This window comes from Amblyomma maculatum, chromosome 4 (assembly GCF_055883805.1).
Source record: "Amblyomma maculatum isolate TAMU_Amacu chromosome 4, ASM5588380v1, whole genome shotgun sequence".
NCBI lineage: Eukaryota > Metazoa > Arthropoda > Arachnida > Ixodida > Ixodidae > Amblyomma > Amblyomma maculatum.
This window is the reverse complement of record NC_139347.1, coordinates 139,498,293-139,514,962: the sequence shown is the minus strand read 5'-3', so window position 1 is coordinate 139,514,962 and position 16,670 is coordinate 139,498,293. Positions and strand designations below refer to the sequence as shown.

General features: G+C 46.5%; 1 pseudogene; it reads right to left on the bottom strand.

The window, feature by feature from the left end:
* Positions 1-4,583: 4,583 nt before the first annotated feature.
* Positions 4,584-6,952, bottom strand: LOC146193160 (cyclin-Y-like protein 1; annotated as a pseudogene).
* Between the last annotated feature and the right edge of the window lie 9,718 nt (positions 6,953-16,670).

Below are 16,670 nucleotides of genomic sequence, written 5' to 3'. Positions count from 1 at the left end.
GACATATGGCTGGACTGAGCGCATTAATAGGACGCTTACCGACATGCTAGTCCTGCATATGGATGCAGGGCGCAAGGACTGGGCCACCATACTACCCTTCATTACATAAGCGTTTAATACCGCCACGCATGAGACGACTGGGTACAGCACATTCTTCCTGCTGTATGCCAGGCCACCACGCTACTCCCTGTATACTATCCTGCCCTTCTCAAACAGTGAAGGTCCCTGCCTTGCTGAGACCCTCTGCCTCGCAAAAGAAGTTCGAAGAATCTCCCACTTACGGTCTGGTCCTTCACAGGAACGCTACAAAGCACGATATGATGCCAGTCACCGGCGTGTCACATACTCTGTAGGTGATTTCGTCTGGCTGGGCGTCCAATTCGGCGCCGCGACCTACATCAAAAACTCTTGGCCCACTATGACGGCCCATATGTGGTGGTCAAAGTGATTTAACTTAGAAATAGTCTGCCTGACCGCCGCGGGTCGTCGGTCTGTGAAAAATAAACTGTGCCACGTCGCCCGTTTAAAGCCGTATCAGCCTCGCACGACTTATGAACACGCCCAGAGGGCTTAGGCTGAGTAGGGAGAAATGTAACGCTACCGACGACGATGAGGTATTGCGTGGCAGAAGAGATGAGAAGAAAAGGAGGAAGCGGGAGTGCTTTAGAGGTATTAGGCCTCACCTTGTTCTGCTCCCATCTGCATTGTAAATAGAAATCCCTTTACTATTTCACCGTAACAATATCTATCTATCTATCTATCTATCTATCTATCTATCTATCTATCTATCTATCTATCTATCTATCTATCTATCTATCTATCTATCTATCTATCTATCTATCTATCTATCTATCTATCTATCTATCTATCTATCTATCTATCTATCTATCTATATATATATATATATATATATATAGCTGCCCTGCTACCACCACCACCAAAAACGTCCTTTCAAAACATGCATGCTGTCTTGAAAAAACAGCTGACTGATATTTTTGCATCAATCAAGGTTTCATTTATGCAGCCTGGCTTTAAAGGACATCTGTCACGTGATCCGGTTCTGGCGCATACCTTCCGCCCAGTGAACACGCGAAACCCGCATCGGGTAGGCTTTGATCGGGTACAGCGAAAAGAGCGCGCCTTGGGACGCCGATATAGGACCACGGTCAGGCGGGATCTTTAGGATTTCGCGAGTTACCTTTTAAGGCGAATTTGAAGAAAATCTCCGGCACACAAAATTACATTATATGTTTGGAACACGAAAGAATTAGAAGCTCCTGAAGCCTTTACAACTAGTTTTGTGTCATTCATGAATGTGGCTGTTGGCCCCTATCTAGATATTTATTTAGATTATCTAACTGTTGGTTAAATATTTATCCGAAGGTGCCTAGCGGTGACAACACGGACGTAGCTGATACATACTTATCACTTCCGATCTGGCGAGGTCACTTCTCGCGAGCTGATGGGAATCTGACCAACGCTGCATTTTTCCGTGATGAGGGTTTTCATACTATGGCATTACTAGCTATTGACCTCAAATGACACATTGATGCAAATATTGCAGCTAGCTTTTTTAAAGCTGAAGCATTACTATCCGCATTGTCCTACTTCGGCGATATGGCTGTGAAGCTTCCGTCTAGCAACCGTTCATAAAAATGAAAAAAAAAAAAAAAAAGAACGCCCCTCTAGTGGGTTTCCCGCCCAGGTCATAGTAATACACTGCGCTTTTCTTTGCGTAAGACCGCTGCGCTACCTCCTTTCTTAAAGAAATGATTTATATTCTTTTTCTGCATGTACCGTCTTTGCCAAAAGTAACCAAGCTGCTCCGAAGGCGGCCGGAGCAAGCGCGCAGCCGTGTGGCGGCGTTGCGCTCGCTGTGGCTTATCGGTGCTCTTCAGCTCCGAGTGTGCAACAGCTGACGTAACTTCACACCCTCACTCTCGACCGTTGGATGGTAAAACCCAGGCGCGCATGATGTGCGGGCTGCGGTTTCACGCGTGCGAAGCCTGGTTGTGCCCAGCGAGGGCGCTCAATAGAGACTTTTAGTATAGCGTACACAGACACACGCAAAGGAATAGCGCACGCCAAAAATATCGTGACAGGCACTGCGCATGCGCTATACGATAGCCGAGACCGAACTCTTTCGTACGATAGGCCAGCGTACGCTGAAACCTGAGTTTATCGTACCCAGCCCTCACGTACGATGCGAGATCAGCGTTGACAAGATGGCGGCGTCCAGGCCGCCCGCTTCAGAGTGAATTTGTCTTCGTTACCGCGTTTTTGAGCGCGCTGCCACCTATAAATGGCACACGGGGTTTTCGCTTTGCCTCGTGTAGCATTGAGCACAAATAATTAGCGAATATTTACCTCTATTTTTCATTTTGCACCGCGGCAGCGCAGTCCCTAAGCCTGACGAGTAGCGTTGCTTTGTTGGTATGGCAACGCCATGAAGTGAATGGTCTTGGCTTGACTGCTTACACGCGTGTATCCGTAAAAATATGCTTGGCAGTACGGGCATGGTACGGGGCTGAAAGGAGGCCGTTGTGCAGCATGACGGCAATACAAGGTAAAAGTCGTCAGCCCAGGAATACCAGCGTTAGGGAGTACAACAAAACTGCCACAGCAAAGAAACTGGCTCCGGTGCGACTTGGCTAGGTTTGGCTTGCGAGTAAAAAAAAAAGCCCGAATGTGTTTTCTTATTCTAAACCTAGATGTCGCCACTGTAGTTTGCGTTAGCGCTTTCGTACGGCCAACTAAAAGCGCCGATGCAACACACGGAGTATCGTCCCATAAATTTCTAGCGTTTATCGTACGAAAGCGTCCATACGCTATACTAAAAGTCTCTAATATAGCGATGGGGCTATTCGCTCTTCTCGGCAACTACGGAAAACAGAAATGCAGGTGATAGTAGACACGGTGAGCTTCCGTTGTTCGTTTGTTGGATGAATACGTACTATGTTTGCCAGAGAGTGTTGCCCTGAAATAAGGGTTCCGCGAACGAAAAAGCAATCCTGTGCATATAATGGCTAAGTGTGAGGAAGGTTACATTATCGTTCGTTACTTAAATCAAAACTTACCTACAAGCAAATGCAAGAATTGGTTAGAATCAATCATTGCACTTATTTATAGGCAGCCTCCCCAAGGGGCTAACACAATTTTGAAAGCCTAAAAGAGAGGTAAGGTGGCTTGAAAGGGTTCACAAGCTTTCCCATATCTTTGTACCGGAGTTACGGCCCGTAAAATGGCAGTACGCAAGGCACCTCGGAGAAAGCATATCGAAATTTTGAGGTGCGTTATCATTATTTAATGTACAGGTGCATCAAACACGCAGGAAAGCGTAATTGTAATATAGCGAGAAACGCGACTTGTGCTATCTGCTTCAGCGCAGTTGCCGAGAACGCCCTCGCTGGGCACAACCAGGCTTTGCACACGTGAAACCGCAGCCAGCACATCATACGTGCCTAGTTTTTATCATCCAACGGACGAGAGTGAGGGTGTGAAGTTACGTCAGCTGTTGCACCCTCGGAGCTGGCGAGCACCGATAAGCCACAGCGAGCGCAACGCCGCCACACGGCCGCGTGCTTGCTCCGCCAGCCTTCGGAGCAGCCTTGTTACCTTTGGCAAAGACGGTACACGTCTGTATCAATCAAATATGTATAAGTATTGCAATCCATACGAAGAAATTGGATTAACCGCTCCGTAAATAAAATTTTATCGGCCCAACATGACAAGCAAGTCTCTTCTGTAATTTCCTTCTATCAATCTGAGGATTCTCCCTTCTATCCCAGTAATATGGGGAATGAAACATAGAGCACAGATATGATAGTCATGTCTAAAGGAGCCTATGTCACGTCTTATAACAGCAAAACAACCAAATTCGTTTTCGTTTAGCTGTGGTTAACCCTAGTTGAATTGCGACAGCAACGGCGGAAGCTTCTTTTGCCTGCTACATTATTCCACTATCAAGCCCTATCAGTGTAATGTGCTACATTATTGGGAACACTTAAGCTCACCCTTCAAGGGTATGACGCGAGAGCGTAAGCTATACCAGCCCACATATAAAGTCACGCTTCCACCAAGCACTATGGACGTGCCTGCGTGTCGTAGGGGTAACGAGAATTCAAACGGCTGAAAGGCTGATTCTGATATCCCCCTCCCATATAGAAGGAGCGACCCCAGTTGGCACATCCTACCCATGGCATAGGGGTAACGCGAATTCAAATCTCATGGCAGGCTGATATTTTTTTTTTTTTTTATGAGGACACCGTAGCTACGCCTCTTCGCGGCCTAGCTGCGGCTACCCGAGGTCTCGCTTTGGCTGTCGTAAAAAAAAACGCATAAAAAAAAAGAAATCATAATTCTTGACTTTGTGAAACCAGACGCCAGTGTGGTACAGTATCCTATACGCTGTTATCAAGCGCAATCTTATCTAAGCATAATTCATCTTGTTGCGTGTTTTAGAAACAAATATCTTCAGTTTCAGCGCCACCAGAAGAGCTAAAATGTGTAAATTATAATCCTCTGCACTAAGCTCGCTTTGGCAAGCATTTGTCGACGGGAAGAAAATATGGACGATGGCATCATCAGGACAAAGTCGATGTACTCCTGCGAACATAAACATCCTTCATGTCGATGCTGTACCACTTTACGGAACAATTCCTTCAGAGTTCACCCAGATCCTTCTTACATACCCTCGACATTGTCGAATTTCGGGGCTTTCAGCCACTTTTTAAGATGGCTTCTGAACAGTCTTTTTACTCAACGGCTCCGATGGGAAAGCCAGCTTGCTGTGATCAGCAAGAGTTCTTAAGTCAAAATACTACTTACATAAACATTACCTATCTGGTACACTGATGATGAATTGAAGCAGCTCCAAATATTGGCACTCAAGATCACTCATATCCTCCGCAGGGATCTCCTTGTAGATCTGGCAGTAGTCAACATTGTAAACATCATGGTCAACCCATACTGCACCAAGGACCGCCCACAGACAACTGTCGGACAAAATGTCCTCAGCGTAGGGGACCAGCCGCTCGATCTAAAGAAGGGCTATTATGGCACACTCGACGTTCAGCTGGGCTGCTTGAAGGTTGTGCTCAGAAAGCGGTGAATGGTTCGGTTGCCATCCCGCTCGGTTTTTTCCTCAGCGGATGCAGCCGCTCATCGAAGATATCGATGATGCTCTTCTGTTGCTCCCCTCCCGGTCTTGGATGTGGTAGAAGATTGGCCAATGTGGTACACTTGATAGTGCACAGTAGGTTCCGTTGACTCACAGCACTGCCTTCCAAGTATATCATCGAGCAGGAGTTTGATTTCGTCAGTGTGGTCTTCTCCAGCAGTTTCCATCGTCACTTCTTGACCTTTGCATGAAACGTGGGTGAACTTTTTGGTGCGTCGGCGGGTGCCGGTCAAAACCTTCAGTTCCCTTTCACTGAAATGCTGCAGGTTATAGGCACTGGAGTCTCGGCGCAGAACAGTGCGAACAGGCTCCGGCCCATTTCTGATTCGACCCCTCCCCCCCCCCCCCCCACCGCCCACGAAGGACGTATTGATATCAGCAACGACACAATCATTGTCATCATTAAACCTACAGTAACAAGCAGAGCGCGCTGATTTTTGTTTTACAGCCACGCCTGTCTTTCAATTAGCAGGCTTCTTCTTCTTCAGGAGCTAAGCTGCCAGTTTAACACGCTGCACTTCGGATTTCATCATGTTTATCCGTTCTGTCAGTTTCACTAAGGGCCTTAATTAGGCCCCCTTCATTCTAATAAAAGACCAAAGCACCCCACTAGAGTTAGTTGGGCTTTCCTTTGGCTGCGTGCCTTTGCGCTGAAAACTATGTCCTTAAACAAAAGCGCCCGTTAATACATAGCTAAATATGGCAAGACGTGGAAAAGCGAAGTGGTCCTGCATAAACCGCCTTCCAATGAATAATGACGGTGCTGCAAAAAAAAAAAATAATAAGAAGTCAAACGAAGTTAAACTTAAATAAACGTGGCAAGACCTGGCAAAGCAAACCTACCCGAAGGAAAACTTGCCCAAATGAGTGCTAAGCATTGCTTTTGCCAAGCTAATATTAGCACTGTTCTTGGCATTAACAATTAAAAAGTTAGCTATTAGACTTTGCACATCAAATACGTTTGGAGAAGGAAAATACTGCAGTCAGAGCCCACTGACTCTTCAGCAGACCTGAGTTGGTTCCCCTTGGGCTACGACCCTCCCAATTTTTTTGGTAAATTCAGCTCGAACACTCAGTATATTCCGAATGCAAGGTGGTGATAAGGCTGCGTTTCGTCTATTCCGCGCATCTTTCTTTTTTACTGGACCAACTGGACACGACGGCTGAACTTTCCTTCTCTACCTTTCTCACTCCCATCACTTCCCTTGCCACTGCACGGTAGCCACTTAGCTAAAATATTCAGAGCCTATCCTTTCTCCTAACCACTATTTTTCACCTGTCCACGGCTGCATGCTCCGGCGCGTGCTTTTAGCGAAGCGGTTGCAGAGGCTGGCACTCCCTTTCATTCCTCCCATTTTACGCCAGGAATTACTACTGCTATTACTGTTCAGTTAGCGAGAAAACTTGGTAAGGGATCGCATATCCTTCCTGTCTACGCGACGCTTCCCTGGAAGGCACTTTCCATTTCTTCTATTCAGCAGACCGAAGAGCTGCCTTCCGGAGAGACGACGTCGGAGAAACAACAGAGAGCGGACGGTCGGTCGGCCGCGAAAAGCCTTCCTTGGCGGGCACTTCACCTGCTCGCCCGGTGACCCTTTTTCTTTCCGGTGCGGCTGAAAGTGAGACTGCCCTCGCCCCCGCGGCGGAGAAAGTCGGCGTTGGCCCCGAGCGGTGGCACAAGACACCCGGACGCCGACGGGGTTAGTACGGCGCAGCTGCTCCATCCTCGATCGGTGAGTCGCCTCCTCCCGTCACCGGTGACATCTCCGTCATCGCGAGACTCGCGAATACGTGCCCGCGTGGAGCCCGGAAAAAGTATCCGACAAAGTTCATTTTGCCATCTCTTCCGAGAAGCAAATTACCTTCGCGTGATTTTGAAAGTATGTGCCATTCGCGTTCTTGGATGCTGCCCCGCGTTCCCGCGTAGCAACGCCCGGAAGCCTAGTGATCGTGTATTCTTTCAACGCTGACCCACTGGTGACCAGTCCATCAGTGCGCACGCCAAGGAGGCAACAGACACGTCCTCCTAACTGGAGGCCGAGACGTATCCGTTTTGTGCAGAAATGTAGACATCAAACAGCGGAAGAAAAGGAGGGGTGAGTAAGCACTGGCATTCACACCTGTCTACAGCTCCGTCTTTGAGAGGAAACCTTGCAGCTGCAGCGGAGGGGACATGGTTCCAGGATAATTTGGGATGGGTCGTGCAAGTCACCAGTTGGTGCTGCGAAGCGTTTCGTTGCGCTAGGAAGGGTAGGGTCGGTGTAGAAGTGGGAAGCTAGACTGCCCGGGTATCCGATTCTCGGCACATTTCAACTTTTTTTTTTTCTTCTCGGACAACGAACTTGGACGTTGCAATGGGCATTTCTGTCTTTTGAGCCGTATTCATCAAAAGCGCCTGCCTCGGGCATCACCGCAGGCAAGGTACGAGGTCGCAGTCAGCTCCATTCATGCGTTGCGAGGGTTTGAATGCATGTTCTAAAGCTCTGCAGTCGTGGTGCATCGCACGAATACCAAAGTAACGTATCAACTCCGCAACAACCATGTCCGAGGTATTCGAGGCCGAGATGTGGAGGCGGACAGAGACAATTTATGCAGCTGTATTTGACGCGTGATACACGCTACCGCATCCCGCAGTCGAAGACACGTTCCGGTGTTCGGCTGAAGAACTGTTTTTATCGCGGAGGAGCTGCCGGATGCTGAAGATAGGGGCGCCAAGTTCGATAGACCTTCCCAATGAAGTGTTCATAAATAAACACGAGCGTAGTGTGGAAATACTTTCTTTTATGGCATCACTGAAATATTGATTAAATCAGGGCCAATTTTACTTCAACCCTCCCAAGAGAAGAAAAATGATCTAGCCAAATAAGCGAAATAATTCAAGCGATTGATTCAAATCGCGCGTAAAACTGAGGAAGAAAAATGGGAAACTTGTAGCGTTTTGCAGATTGGAAAACATTACGCGTGCTTCGAAATCGAATATATGCCAGTGAATACGTGATTCACCGGATTCTTTTTAATTTTCGTTTGTATGGAGTTTTTGTTTTCTTCAGTATTTCGTGCTCACTCCGTATCACTCGTTTAGCTCTAGACAAGGCATGAAAGCGCGAAAGTAAACTTTAACTGGAATGCTCGCAATCAAAGCTTCGCGCAGCTTCCAATAAAGGAAAACATACACTGGCCCGAGTGAGCGCAGTCCATCTGCTCTGCTTGATTGGCGTGGCTGATCATTTATTCGGTTTATGTATACTCACTTTCGAATATAAAGTGGACGTCATTGCGACCCTGTGTAAAATTTTCAAGCGCATGCCTCTCCAGTTTTATGGGACAAAAATCGCGTTCCAAATTGCTTCACACACAAGTTAAAGTTCAGTCTGTCAGTACTTCCTCCTTCATGTTGACGATTTCAGGATATATACAAGATTTTATAATAATCGAGCAGAAAGGCTATCGACTTGAAATGAAAAAAGAACAGCTAATAAGAATCGTTACTGCTATTCTAAGGAAATAGTCTTCACCGCAGGCCCTTACGAGCAGGCAATTAGCAGAAAAAACATAAAGCAGAAAAGTACTCACAACAAATTGCACGTAACCCACCTTTCATACTGCCGTTGGAAACTTCGTTAAAGCGGGTGCCCCGTGTGTATCGTGTTTTTTGTGCTCGTGTTTTTCTTACCGCTAACAAAATGATTCCAGCAAGCCATTGAAAAGCTTAATCATTCCCTAATTGGGCTGTTAGGTGAACTGGTTTTCAACGTGTGTGTGTTGTTTTAGTTTCCTCTCTGCTTTCAAGATCATGCTCTACTAAGGACACGGCGGTATCATCGTTGTAATGATGGCGGTGCGAGTTTCTTTTCTGTCCTTCATGTTCGAAAACAGCTGTGGTGCAAGCGAGCACTTATGATGATGCTGTAAAGCCGCCGTTGTCTGCCAAGACGGGGCGCGTACTACTCCACGGAATCCAGGAAATTGGCAAGCTTCTCCCGGCCTTTCGGTAGCGGCAAGACGCCCGGTGTGGTTCTCGGCGTTGAGCGTGCAACGTGTGGCCTGTAATTGCTGATCGTCGGGTCTATAGCAGCACGTGTCGCTTACATTTTTGCCCATCTTTTGGTCGTTGTTGTATGCGAAAGACAGCGGGGAAAAGCCAGAAAAAGCGCATTGGGTGCTCACATACATTGGCCCAAGCCCAAGCCACCTTAGCGTCCACCACTGGGCATCGTGGCTCGATATCCTTCACGCCCCCGCCTTTACGTGTCTTCGAAACCAAGGTGCGGTGAAGGCACCGTCGACCAAATTTCCAAGCGCACTGCGGTTAGCTAACTGCTGACGTCGCTGCCAGGCCCTGTGTTGCCCCAGCGATTCTTTTCCGCTCAACGAACGCAAACACACTACAACAGCTTTCAGTCAGATCAACTGCTCATGCAAAAGTTCCAGCCACTATAGTTTGTACTCTTCAGGCGAGGGGTAGGGCTTTGAACCGGAGATCGAAGGAAAGCAGACGATCAAAAGGGCAGAAGCCAAATATTGCTTTTTTGAATAAATATATATTGGCTTCTTTCCTTCATATATATATATATATATATATATATATATATATATATATATATATATATATATATATATATATATATATATATATATATATATATATATATATATATATATATGTCTCTGGGGCGTTGCTCGTGTCCGACGAGGATTCCGCACAGACGCACTCGATGAACGCCAGGCGTCTTCCCATCGCGCTCCCTAAGGCGATGATAATGTCATTGCCAAAAAAATGAATTGGGTACCATCGCCATAAAGTGATTAACCAACACAGGCACTAAACATTCAATGCTTATTTCTCTGCCTGTTTGGGTGGCCAACTTATCCGCGCTAATTCAGCAGACGAACGTGCTGTCTCGACGGCCGAATGTTGGCAGAATCTAAAATTGCCGACTCATATCGATGTTATCCCTAGACGAAGCATCTTATACCTTAAGTAATTCTATAATTACTTAGCAATAACGTCGCTAGCCTTATGATGATAATGAACTGCGACACCACTTTGAATATGAGCGCACAGAAGTGCTCTAAATGTATGTACAGTCCCCGAGGGGTTTGCTTCAAAGCTGCTAGCGAAGCTCCTTAGTAGAAGTCCAAAGATTCGTAAGGACTGATGACTTCATGACCTCCGCTTTCGATAGATTATGGCTGCTGCTGATGCAAAATGAAGCGCGCTGCGGCACTCAGAAAAAAAAATATATGCTTTTGAAAGCGGGGAGGGAAAGTCATCGTCTTCGATATGCCAGCCGGTCGCATGCGGCTTGAGATGAGTTCGAACGACGGTGTTCTGCTTTCTTTGCACTGTTATGAGCCTCTCAGAATTTACCTTCCCTGAGAAGTGGATCACGCTGTAAGGCTACGCTCTTTTCCTATTCTCGACCCTAGCGAGCGACAGATTCAAATCGGTCAACTAGCTGCCGCATTGTAATTACTAAAGCAAGGCCTCCGAAATCTCTTTCTTCTCTAACTGCAGTCCATGGCTTCTTGCGAGCCTGACTGATAGTGAGCGCCTAACTCTGGATGATTCCTCCAGCGTTCGAATTTCAGTTTTAAGGCTGCTGCACATATATGTAATATCAATAAGTTAGTTCATCCACACCGTCCACAATTCCTCAGGTAGCAAACTCATCATCGTAAGCCCCTGTATTAGTTTATGGCATTAGTTACTGTAATACCGCGATGTTCTTAGAGCATGAGAATTCGTGAACATAAGTATATACTTATTCTCGCAATGGCACCTGCTTTGTCACATGGCTAGGCATAATGAAATGTTGGTTTCAACCGTAAGTTTTGACTGGTGCGGGGTTGAAAGAACGAATCGAGTCGCTGACTGTTTCGCAACCCGAGCTGTGGTAATGCTGACAGGATGGCAATGACGTCTCGTTGTCAGCAGTCTAGAAAGTCACAATCATGATAGCTAGATGGCGGTATCTATTCTGTACTATCTTCCTGTACTGAATATAGTACCAGAAAAGCTCTAATAATTCCAGCCAAACGACAACTTTCTCCTTCGCGCTCCTGTTTAGGCCCGTACAGCGATAATGTTCGCGTGCTCCAAACATGAATGCCGTTTTTGTGGCGTCCCTTTTACGCGGCAATCCAGGCGAATCTTCCTGCCTGTCCTGTGAGCGTGACGGTAATGCACATTTTGGCGGCCGTCGACGTAAGAAGCGGTGGCTCGGGATAGGAAGTTGTTATTGTTTCGATATTCTAGCCAAAGCAGTGTCAACCATTCTGAACTATTTTTGAAGCAACGAATCTAGAATGACCATTGGTCCATTGTGGGTCAGTAGGCGCTCAGTATTGTTTTAGTTTTATTTCACAGACATAATGGTTCTGAATTCCAGCCGTTGCCTAACAAACTTGCGCGCAAAATGTTTAGCGCGTTCGCGTTTTTTGTTTTGTTTCGTGACCGGGCAAAGTGTATGTCCCGATCGTATTGTCAAAGAGGCCGGGCTCGATCCTTTGCGGGCACCTAGATGATACAGGAAGCGAGTCCCAAATAACGGCCTCCACATGTCGCCTTCCGGAAAGCGCAGAGCCAAAGCGCATTGTCCACTCGCGCCAGCACCCCGTCCGAAAGCAGCAGGCAGTTATTTCGATCGGATTCGGCAGTGCACCGACGTGACACCGAAGGGAGGTGCCCATGGAAGCTTTCTGTGTGTCTCCAAAAATCGTAATCATCGCGGGAATGTGCAGGAAGTCTTTTTGTTCGCGGCGCTTTCATTACATATCTCAGGAATCAGCATTTCCGGCAAGCAACCATAAGCATTGAAACATTACTTACGATTGTCCTGTTTGAGAATATTTCCGAGGAAAAACAAAGAAAAGTCTTCGAATAAAGTCAAAAGGCGATTTTTTTGTTTGTTTTGTTTTGTTTTTCTGAATGAGAAAGGAGCGAGCGTCGCATCAGAATGGCGTTCCAGAGAACAGGTGTTCGATTTCGGGCACACAGGGCTTTATACCGGGTCAACGCAGACACAAGTCGCTTAGAATTGCTGCAAGTCCCGCTACCTTTTAGGACATCGCGTTTAATGACGATACGCCTAGCTTTGGGTTATTGTACGACACTGCTATGCACACGTTGCCGATAATCGGCTAACCTGCCGACACGTAGTAAAATCTTACTTTTTAAGGACTGTCGAGCACTAGCGCCGATGACTTAAGATCATCCTATAAAAAAAAATAATAAATAAACGGAGCGCGTTGTTGACACTAAACACCAGAAAACTACGAGAATTCCTAAAGAGGAAGCGTGGTTATGTTATTCGTTACCGCATGATAATAACGCATATATACAAGAAACAAATACGTCTATATATAAAAAAAAAGAACATCACGTTGAAAAATGCGCTAGGCCGGGATTACTGGCTAGGAATGACAGGTTAATACACGGAAAATGAAGCTACTTGAATGGGCAGCGACGAGAAATGGGAGTTGTGATGCATCGTTACATTTCCGCGTGCGTATATTGCCACGCAGCCTACTTTAATTGGGAATGAATCCAACACAAGGCCAGCAGCGAGACCCAAATATCGTCACCATGGGTGGTTTCCCAACATAACTGAAAATCGTACATGAGACAAAACACGACACCAACATAAGTGCTACAATAAACTGACGTTCCATTGGAAGCCAAAGGCGATGACGTCGCGGCAGCAATCAACGCGGATCTCTGGGGTTAGACTAGAGCTGCTAGAGCGGCTTCGTTTTTTCCAGTAGCCCACCCCTCTTGGGGACGTCAGGCGAAGTACGATTGACGAGACAGATAACCAAGAATTTGTTCGTAGTAGTGGGGTGAGCTTATTTTCCAAACAGTAGTGCAGGGATGGTCTCGTCTAGCCTGTTAAGGGACACGTGAGTCATCTGTGAACATACCTTGACACACTAACCCCCCCCCCCTCCCCCTTTGTTAAACCATGACAATGACAACAGGAGGCTGGCGAACCTGGCCGCGTCTTCTCTGTTGAGGCAAGCTGCGGGAGGCGGGGACAATACAATGCGTGCATTACGAAGGCCCGGAATATGCTAACACCGCACGCAATTATCGGGCAGCAGTTGGTGGTGTTGATGAAACGGTGGACGTCGCTTCCTGGAAAAGCACATGCAGCGAAGTCCTCCCCCTATTTTCGCGTGGCATCCTGGCGAAATTGGCGTCCGAGGAAGCTTCGCGCATGCGCAGTAGCGCTACTTGAAAAAGGTACAGTGGAATTCGAGTTCTAACTCGGAGGTTTTTCGCAACCTGAGACAATGTTGTGGTGTCGGACAATCGTAAACACAACCAGAGAGGGACACACCATCATTTCTTTTTTTCTTTTCTTTCTTTTTCATGCAAAAGCGAAAATAGCTTTGTGTTGCCCTCAGGTTCCTTTTCAGTCGCGGGAACCATCCGCTGTCCTCAGAGGCTGCTGCGCTGGCCGCGTACATATTTTGTGGCAACTTTCGCGCACGTTATGTAGTTCTGCCTTTGACGCGTTCAGACATTTCTCTTGCAACTTACATTCAGTCTTGTTGCAACAAACCATTTTGAACTCCTAAGTTAGCTCCCAGTGCGAGGCGAGCTTTGAGAGCTCTCCACAGCACCGTATATTCTCCCGTAGAGGCGGATATCGCATTACTCCTTAGGGTGTTTTAAAATACGGAGACCCAAACAGTGCGCTTGCCAAGGGCGATTACTTCGCCCCTCGCCTATTCATCGCAACACTCCACGCGTGCGCATTGTCGCTGCGCCTATCTCAATATTTCAAACTTTTCTATTAGAACGAAAGTAATACGTGGAAGCCTAAAGCATGAGGCATAATACAGCGGTTTCCACTATTGATGCATTTACTGCAACACGCCTCAACAACGTGTTTACTGGCGGTACAAGGTCGCCGGCGATGAAAACGAAAGTTGAAGTCTCCTCAGAGGCTGCCACGTTTTGTGTCAAGTTTGATCCGTTGCAAACGGCGGCATCGTAGAGAAATTGGAACATTTTTTTTTTTTTTTTTTAACTGGCCGGAAAATGTGCCAAATTTGGCGAAACTCTATCACGCTGGAATGACTCAACGTTGCAGGCAACAATCGCGCGCCGATGATAGGCCGGTAATTCCCAGGAATAACCTGCTGCAAAAGGCAGGAGGAAGTAGTATTAGTTAATCCTGAAAATTCACGGGATAGTACATTGTCTCCAAAAAGGGACAACGCAAAAAATACAGTGGATAGATCCCAGTAGCCAAAGACAAGCGCTTGTCCTTGTCTACTCGTCTCCGTCCACAGCATTTTTCTTTTTGCGCTGTTGTCTTTTTCATTACATTGAGCTTCGTGTTATTGTTACTAATGACGTCAAGAGCATAAACCTTCAAGCCCGATGGCGACGATACGGGATAAGATGACGGCGGTTTGCGTAATTCTCATAGTTCATCCGATTTCAAAGAATATTTGACCCTTCTGAAGTCAATTAAAACGCAGCCACCTTCATTTCTCTTTTTTTTAGCTCGGAAGAGTTGACATTGTATATAGTTTTCTTCACAGGCTACTAGTGAACAAGTTTTCTGCGGTAGAAGGCAGTTATTTTGGAAGCAGAAAAAAGTATCTTCTGAAAACTGCTCAGGGAAAATTAAGATGCCTTGCTATCCGTCATGTCGCTCACGCGGATTCACCTGTAGAAAAGAATGAAGAATTCATTAATAATTGATTCATCTGAAAGCTTTTCAATTGGTCAAGCACGCTTCCCTGATGCAGGTCACTTATTCGTTTCCTGCTGCGGTGTCCGTACGTCAAATACCTTTTTTTTGTGTGTTTGTGTGTGTGTGTGTGTGTGTGTGTGTGTGTGTGTGTGTGTGTGTGTGTGTGTGTGTGTGTGTGTGTGTGTGTGTATCGAGGCGCTCAGACGGCAACGCACTTCTCTTGATGCTTGAGTGCAGCCACGCCAGAGCCGTAATGCGTTTACGTCAAGGTCTCTTGCGTACCATGAAACAAGTTTCAAGACTACTCCCGGACTCGACATTAATTCAATCTAATCTGGAGACTTTCCAATAATTCCTCCCTATCAGCGCTCGCATTCATGATGGTGCAACGCTCGGTGCACCATCCATTCTGCTACCATAAACGTCATCGAGAAACCAGGTTTTTCGTGACGTCAGTTTCGCGAGTGGCCATCAGATACTAGCGACCAGGCTTTCTATTGAAAATGCTCGCGCAATAAATTTCACTGCCACCTTTCTTTCTCCCCTGACTTTGGAAAGTCTGTGCACTCCCAGGTGTTTCGACAAATACGTCACCAAGCAAATGTATGACGCAAACGCTATGCCACCATACTCTTGTCACACAGCCCCACCCTACAACAGAGGGGAGGGAGGGGGGGGGGACGTCCCTTCAGATAATGGTATGCATGTCGTTCGTCTGTGGGCATCGCCATCAATGATGGATTGTCATGTGGCGGCCGTTTTCCTGACATTCGTATCGAACTTGTGATTTGTGATTTTTGTGATTGTGGGTCTGTGTAGTACGATTTCTCGGGTGCGCATAACATGCATCTGCTAGTCGGGCAGGAGGATAGCTCTCGACTGGGACTCGAACTGACGACACCTCCAGTTGAATGCTTTCAAACCGAGGTTTCGGTTATTACTGCTTCCGAACGCCGCGTGCGGCATGTCAGTCTACGCTCAATGCGCTAACACGTGAACCGAATACAATACGGTCAGAAAGAACTTTAATACACGTAGAAAACATCACATGAAAAAATTTCACCCGTAGCCTTGGCATTTCTACACGTAAGCAGTGTAATAGGTGCCTCATGCTGAATATTTGCGATCCGTTTTACATGCCCATCCAATATTTGATGAGTCCTTAAAATTATTATACGAGCAAATGTAAACTTGTAGAGTATATAATCGCAGTTTGCTTGCAGTTCGCTGGGTTTCTGTAAGAAAATGAAACGCCGCTTTTAACAGTCACACGGCCAAAGGGTGCTGTGAATTCCCAAAGTTTCAGAGCACGTACAGATAGTTTAGAATATCTAATCGCTCAAGTAACTTAATTTAATTACAATAAATCTCACACGTGGGGACAGTTGACTTTTTTTTTCTTCAATGAAGGATCATTAAGCTTTAGCGCTAGACAATGTTCACGTCTCTAATGTCTGAGGCTAAGGAAGAATGCTCACTATGTATAACAAAATGACTGCCTTGGCATAATCGTAAAACAAAATTATGTTCTCAGATTGCAGAAATCCTGACTTATCGCCCACAATGGAGGACACAGTAGTACCATGCGCCGTCATTTAAAATGATACTCACGTAAAAAATTGCACATTGCGTAATAATGTTACACCCACAGCGCAGCGCACGGAGACGCCATATTAGTGCCACTCTTGGAAACTGATTCGTCAAGCGTGGCCCGCGAGCGATATAACCGATGTTGCAATTTCGTTCCTTTATATTCGATTTTAGCTTAATAATCATGT